Genomic DNA, 8,499 nt, shown 5'->3' with positions numbered 1-8,499 from the left:
AAAAGGACTTGACCCTGTAGATAAGTAATGCAAATGAGGACATTTTACTGTGAAACATTGTGTAATAATCTGTCTCAAACATTGCACAATCTTTACATTTTTATATTTTGTTGACTAAGCTCTTGTGAAAGGGTGAAACTACTTTGGAAACACTCTGATATCTTATCAGCAAATTGTTTCACGTGAGAACAGGAAACTTGCTAACAAAACAAAAAGCAGATATAAAAGAGAATGAGTAATCTATTTGATGCTGAATGTATTGCTCTCTAAATGCATTTACTATATGAAGAGCTGTGCTGCTGATCAGTCACATTTTCCATAGAGGAGTGAGGTGTTTACCGACAGTGCGTACTGAGTCAGCTTTGTGCTCCCTGTTTTACCAGAAGCAGTTCTTCAGCAAACTGGCTGTGCTGCACTGCCTTCGGCGTCAGTTTCGCTGTGTGCAGACAAGCCTGCTCAACCAAACAGTTTCTAAAGAGAGGATCTCTCTTAAGGGCTGGGACGATATGCAAACCTGCCACGTAGTTACATACGTCAGAATATAAGTGAAACAGTACAGGGATTCTTTATTACCTCCTAATGTTTCCTAACCTTTTTACGCTGCTATGTTTGTAAATTATTTTGGTTTCAGTTGTGTTTGTGAGAGTGTTTCATACGATATTTACTAACAGCCACTCCTAGTAAATGTCTCCGCTTTAGGTAGGACAAAGGATTTTCAGATTTTTTCTATATTAAGTAGTTTTAAAGGGGTCCTATGTTGTGCCTCTATTGTGACATGTCTCCTTGCTTTAATGTTCAAAAAGGTCTTTATTTTTCTCACACCGCCTGTGCTGCAGCACCTCTTTTCACCCTCTGTTTGAAACCAGAGCCCAGTCTGCTCTCATTGGTTAGCTGGCCGGCTCTGTTGTGATTGGTCAACTGCTAAGAGACGTTTTCCCCTAAGCCAATCACGTGCAATGTGTTGGAGCGCTAGCAAGTGTTACAATGTGATGTCACTATTTTCCAGAACAGGGATTTTAGCCTTTGCAAACCATTTACATTCACAAAAAACACTACACTACAGGAAAGGGAAAGCCCCAAAAAGCACAATAGGACCTCTTTAATCAATCTGTGTCCATCTGTGACACCAAAAGAGCCTGCTATAGTTATACTAGTTTATGCTATAATTCCTATCATAGAGACAGACTTTCTAGAACTAGTTAAGGGAACTTGTAGTTTGAGGAAGTTAAATACCAGGACATTAAAGTCCCCCTCATTTCCCACACAGGATCCCTGTGGGAGCCAGGATGACACACCATCAATTACCCATTAATCACCCCCTACATTTTTTGTTAGCATCTTTTAACCATCATTAACCTCCCAAGCTTTTTGCATTAAAATAGATCTCTGAAAAGTTTCTAAATCATTATTTTTTTTCTTGTTAAGAGGTTTATGGTTCAAAAGGTCAGAGATGAACAGAAATGTGTTACCAATGCCATCAAAGCAGTTTCAATGAGGCTTAGTAATTGGGAAATTACAGGTTAGCTACCGAAGACACGGTCAAGCTGACGTATATGAGAGTAATTGCCCTGGTTCACATACCGGCAGATCTCCAGCATTCCTCCTCGGCTGACATGCATAACGACGTCCCATTGTTCAAGTTTTGACTTGTCTAGGAGGACGCCCTATAAAAAGAGATACCTGCCTGCCAACTGCAGCTTGCTTGTTCTCTCACAAAAAGTCAGTGAGTGAACTCAACACATGAAACAACAAGTTCTCCTTTCATACAAAAGAGAAGGAGTGCTAATAAGTGTAAAAGGCTGAAAGAGAAGTTACAGTAGTACTAATCTCTGGAAGGTTATACTAATGTTCCTGAGAGTTATCAGTATCTGTGCTGGGAGTATTTATTTAGCACACCTAAGATAATCTCACAAATACAGCATCATGCTTAGACTTGTGAAAATAAGGTCAAAGAAGCAGAGTATGTGCAGGAACTTAAACCGAGATGTGTTTTTCAACGCCTGACCCCGACAGTAAACCAATTTACGAACCCAGGAAGCATATGAAACGACATTTGGGGCTGGTCTTTAAAAAGTGTTAGGGTAAAAGGTGCCGCGTTTCAGCCCCCACCCCCCTCTGAATCTTATCTGTTCACATGCCTGCACATAACACAATTAACTGGAGGCAGATCAGTTAACACTGGTGACAGGGCTTCAGCCGGCTGTTTTATGCACAAAATGGTTTCACAGCGTGGAAACATAAAAATGCTTTTTATTGAGGTAATTGCTGTAGGATTGCCAGTGTGCCACAAACAAAGATTAAAGTCTTACTGTATGATTTCTGTCTGTCTCTTTCATGCTAAATAACGGAAAGTTTTCTGAATTCCACCCACTTATGTCTAATGTTTAAAGGGTACATTCTGCATACATACTCTAAATACATTTTCCTGCTAATTTCCTTACCCTTTACACAAGTAACCTTTTAAAAGGTTTACTTATTAAGTAAATATACGTATTGTGAATACTTCATACTGGAAAGCCTCACTGATATAACAGACAGCAGTTTGATTAACCTGAGACTATTGACTTGTTATGACTAAAGTTCGAGAGGAGGTTAACCTCCAACGCCCATAACAGGTGCTTCATTTTGTGAGTGAGCGTGGGCTTGTTCCATTCTTCCAGATTGAAACTGGTTCTGAGTGCAACCTTTGAGCTGTGCCAAGGCCTTTTTTTATATGACTAATTGTTTTGTGCAAGAGATGGAACACCATGGAAATAAAGGCGTGCATGGGCTGTATAAAATAGGCACATAAGTTATTATGGAAATCCTGTCAATAATGTTACTAAAGTAAGGTTAGCCCTGCTGAAAAAATCCGTGTCACCAGGGTGTTAACGATTTTCATTTATTTAGCATGGTAGCATGCTAATTCTAGCTAGCTATAAGGGAAATACTCTACCTCACAACGTTAATGTTATTTATGTTAAACTGACAGTGCTATAACAACATAATGTTAAGCAAGACCTGCTTTGAGCTAAATGCTACCTTGAGCATGCTGACGTGATAACATCAGATCTATAAAAATAGTCACATGAGTACCTGAATAACTCCTTTTAATAATGCTAAAAAATAGCTAGTTAATGAATTATTATGTTCATACACATCCTCAGTGTGACTCCTGGAGCTTACTCTTAAAGGTGGGGTATGTAATTTTGGAGAAACCAGGCTCGAGTGCGCTAGAATTTGAAAATACTCAACCGGAAAAAATCTGCCACTTCCTTACAGAGCCCCTCCTCCAACACACACGAACGCGCACATGACCAATGAGGGCACGAGATAAGTTTGTGCACAAGATGGAAGGCTGACAGGCAGGTAGGCCATCCAGTTATTTTAGCCGGGCCGGCTAAAATGATTGGTCGGCTTCCACAGATTACATTTTTTTAATGTATTTATTGTCAAAGCATTTAGTGTATTCATTGCTATCGGGATGTTAAGAGCTGAAATAAATTACATACCCCACATTAAAATAAGGGTAATGCTCTATCTTGCCATACTAATAATGAATGAAAGACAATTTGTGAATCCGCCCTCGTGATTTGGGTCAGCTCTAAAATATCTATTTTCTAAAAATGTCAGTTTTTCAGTTTTAAGCTAGCTCTGCATTTGTCTTATACCACTATGAAGTAGTAGTAGTAGCAGTAGGAAAAAACTATTAATAATTCTAAAAGTAGTTAAGGAATAATTATGTTTAGATATATCTTTTGTGTGACCCTCAGAGCCACTCACTTTAAATATATTGATCAATGTTACCAAATGTTGCAGTGATTAGGCTATATATTATTTAGGATTTTTTTCCCCCAACCTTTTATTCCAGTCAAGGAAATACATGGCATTAAGACAGAATACAATGGGGGTAATAAGAACTTTTAAACACAAAAGAACACTTATGTCACAGTTGGCTTCAGATCGGAAAAAAAAAAGTGTCCAGGTCACTGCTTCACTGCACTGAATACCAAATACCTGCTTGCTATTTTGTGCAGTGTGATAAGTATCTGCATCTTCACAGTCAACAAACTGTCAAACAATCTGAATTAATGAGTCTTAAACGCAACAGCCTTTACAGAGAGCTACCTGCAGCTTGCATGTACCCAGATAAAGATGATATACAATATGTGTCTCTCCCAATGAATGTTTATTTGTTGCTGCACAATTTTCGTCCAATTATAAAAGAAAGCCAAGTTTTTTCAGGTTAGTTTTGAAATGGGAACACACCCTGAGGTATATGAGGTGATCGGTGACTAAAATAGTTTAAATGGTTTGGTGTCTCCTCTGTGTTCATTGTGCTGTAATTGCACACCTGCATTTAAAAAACAAGAAAACCAGAGAGAAACATATCGTCAGTTGGAGACACATTTGAGCTTTTTAAGAGAAAATGTAATTGGTTAAAAGCACATAGGGCACATTTTTGAAAAAATCAATGATGATGTAACCAGGTGAATAAAATGGTTGAATGAGACGTTAATGGCTGCAGCGCCCGAGGGAACACTCTGTAGTGGTGCTAACCCAATTCAAGTCTCCCTTTCTGCTGTGGTATAAAGTGGCACAATGAATTTCTCACATCTATTGAACCTTTTCCTCAACACAGCTCAGAGTCTGCAAACCGCAGTCTCCCTATTTTTTTTACAAAACTCTTTTTATCCTGTCACTGAAATACACACAGGCATCATTTTCTGTGTGATCTAACCAGTCAGGCTACCTGTAAATGTGTCTCTCACTTCGACTACAGCGTGTAACCTGAAATAGCTACAGCTATGACAGCCATGCTAGTTTCAGTAGACTGATTGGAATCCTAACATACCGACTTGATTTAGTGCTTGTATGTTTGCATGAGATGGTTGTGCACATACGTTGCTTGCAAACACGCAATGCATCAGATTGCAGACGTACTTTCTTTCCCAGTGAGCTAGGTGCCCTCTTACAACTGGCTGGCATGTGTTGCCCTATGAGGCCTGTTGGGAAGTGTGCTGGAAACCAGGGAGGTAGTGAAGGAACATTACAGTAAAGAGCTTGACATGTGTATAAATTGCATTAATCTGATTTGAAAAATGTTCCATCACCATATTTATAGAAATCAACCCCTCCATTAACCCAAACATTGTCGATTTTGACTTATAACGCCATTCATTTCAAACACATCCCCAGTCTGACTCCTGGAGCCACTTGGTTTCAGATATATAAGAATAAATAGTACTCTTACAGTGCTTTAGAAACATCAGGTCAAGCAAGATGGTGGTTCGCTATGCTAACGTCAGCATGCTAACCTTTGGATAATGACAAAATGCTGATATTTAGCAGGTAGGCTATACTGTTGACTAGGATCACCGTAAACTACCATGTTAGCATGCTATCATTTGCTAAGTTGAAGAAAAGGTCATAGATCAACCAATGCCAAACATAGCAAGCATGTCTTTCTTGCAATGTTTTATGAAAGTGAAACACAATGTGTATGCGCCTCATGATTTGGCTCTGCTTCAAATTATTTCTCGGTCTATGCTAGAACCTTTCCCTCCAAGTTTAATGAAAAATGTGCGAGAAGTATTTTCACAACCATGCCTAAAGACAGAGAAACAGAGAAACAGACAAACTAAACGGAAAACAGACCATCCTTAAAAGCAATAAAAAGAGGTAAACAAAAAGTAGCCTATCTAAATGTTAGTTTTGCAGGAACTATAATCAAAGTATTGGACAAATAAAAAGCTTGACTTGACGATGTTGCTATGATAAAAAGTAATTAGGATTCTTTCTCGTACCACCATGAACTTCTGTAATCCATCTAATGGACCAAAAGTGGTTGAGCTATCATCAGACAGACAGTTAGCATCGCTGACGCCACGCTGCTAGTGCTAACCATTATGCCTTTTATCCACCTTGTTCTCCACCAACATGTCACTGAGTATGAATGCATGCCGCCTTCTCCAAAGACTTTATAAGCTCCTAGCCATACATTAACCTTTAGAAAGAACCGTCTCAGTGTCACGTCTGATCCGTCACAGTGGACCCCTAAAGGTGAGAATGACCTACTCGCACACAGGTTCAAAGCTCGGTATCAGGGATCTCTGCTGCTATGGCAACAAAACAGGAATGCATGTGTATGTGTGTGTGTGTGTGTGTGTGTGTGTGTGTGTGTGTGTGTGTGTGTGTGTGTGTGTGTGTGTGTGTGTGTGTGTTAGTATGAGTATGAGTATGAGCTTTGGTGGTCTCTTTGATGATCAATTCCAAGAGTTTGGCATTAGTGTATGTTTGAGGTTCAAGTAGAGAGGGAGAAAAGGTCAAGAAGAAAGAAAGAGGTGGAGGCGGGGAGGTTGAGGGTCAGCTAAACAAAAGACTATTTGGCCGTGCTTCCCCTGGTCAGGGCTTAGAGGGCAGGAAGTAGCGCAACAATATCCGGCACTTCAGGTTAGGACCTCTCAACAAACCTCTGTCTCTCTGCCTCTCTCTCTCTCTCTCTCTCTCTCTCTCACACACTCACACACACACACACACACACACACACACACACACACACACACACACACACACACACACACACACACACACACACACACACACACACACACACACACACACACACACACACACACACACACACACACACACACACACACACACACACACACACACACACACACACACACACACACACACACACATACAGGTCACCCAGCTTGCCTTGACAATGTATTTTGATCAAAGGCAAGCTCTGGCTCTTGGGGGGGTGGGAGGGCAGGGGGGGCTTGTAGGAGATTAGCCCAGGAGGGAGTGTGTGAGCTTGTGTGTGTGCTGTGGGTCAGCAGGTCTTGTGTGTCTGTTATGCGTGAATGAGCTGTGGGCAGTTTATAGTTCGGGACATTGGGGATCAGAGGATTTTAAAATGGTCTGAAAAATAAACAATTTTAGGCAATGTTAGTGGGGGATCAGTTTGCGGTTAGAGTATAGAAACACAGACAAAAAAAAAGAAACCATGTTAAGTAAAGTTACTGATCGGTACAGTATATGCATGATTTCCGACATGCGAATGAATTAATTCCATATTTACATTGCATTTTATGGTTTCTTACTGTGCGAATTAACCTTTCTGAAAGTATTTTTATTTGCTATTATCAATTGTTGTTCCAAGCCTTTCTACCAGAACAAATAACAACTTCAAAAATCGGCCTTTTCAAAAAGTGCCCCCGGTTTAAATGAACCCCATGACCTCAAGCCGTCACAGATGGTTTTAGTAGTCGATGCTGACAGACAATGTGATTGGTTGCCATTTCAAAAATACTTTTAAAGGGGCCCTTTTATGCTCATTTTCAGGTCCATATTAGTTTGGTTTGATTCTACTGTGACATGATTACAGCTTCAATGTTACAAAAGCTCTTTATTTTTCTCATACTGCCTGTGCCTGTGCCACCTCTTTTCACCCTCTGTCTGGCACCAGAGCCCAGTCTGCTCTGATTAGTTGGGTGCTGCTCCATGTGATTGGTCAAACACTAAGAGAAGTCCCGCCCCTTAGCCTATCACTAACAATGTGTTGGCACACTAGCCAATAGTAACACGAGTATTACAGTGTTGTCACTATGTTCCAGAAGTAAACAAAGGAGTCCAATTGAGTCGATTCGGGCAGGTGGGGGCAGTCGGCTTGAAAGAAACTTCCTCTGGAGGGATCTTTAGGATTTAGCCTTTGCATAATAGGGACCCTTTAAGTAATCTGAGTACTTCTTCCTCCTCTGCTTCTCTTGCAGAGCCAGGAGAGTTTTCTTAGTATTTGTTGTTGTGTTGGTGTTGTCGTTGTTGTCTCTGTTCTGTAGGTGACATTTGGGAGTTGGGTTGCCTTAACATGTTAATCAGGTCATGATTGTTGTTGTTGTGGTTGCAGTTGTTGGCAGGGGATAGTTAAGCAAGTGATAAGGAGTCGGGTCAGGTGTGACGTTTACTTTGTTTGCTTCGAGAACAACAATTTGAGCAGAAGTGAAAATCCAGGGATTAGTGCCTGACATACTTCAGTGGAGATACAAAGAGTAGAGGAGGAGGAGTTGTAGAGAAGGGGAATGAAAGAAGACAAATATGAGGTATGACCGTCTAGATCTGTACATATGTATTACTTCTGTATCCAGGCTTGAGGAGTAATCGATTCGTTTTTAAAATTACCCTCCCAACCCTGCATATAGAGGGGATACAGGAAAATCGACTGGAAAGTACAACTTGTGGAGAAATGTTTCCTCCTCCTCAGTCAGTGTGCTCTGCAGCCTGGAGATAACGCAGGAGGGAGAGGGAAGGCGGAGGAGAGGCTGAGCAGGTGGAGATAAGCCAACATGTCGCTCAGGGCAGGAAGTGTGGCTTCAGAGAGGAGACATGAGGAGAGGAAAAGAGGAATTTTAATGACCCAGAAACCAGCCCAGTAGGTTTGAAGAGGAGGAATGCCTCAGAAACCTTCCTCCTCTAAATCTATACTTCCCCGTATTGTTAAAGAGGACATAT

Source organism: Notothenia rossii, assembly GCF_949606895.1.
Source record: "Notothenia rossii genome assembly, chromosome: 4".
NCBI classification, from domain to species: domain Eukaryota; kingdom Metazoa; phylum Chordata; class Actinopteri; order Perciformes; family Nototheniidae; genus Notothenia; species Notothenia rossii.
The sequence above is the reverse complement of the archived record's forward strand: the minus strand, read 5'-3'. Positions refer to the sequence as shown.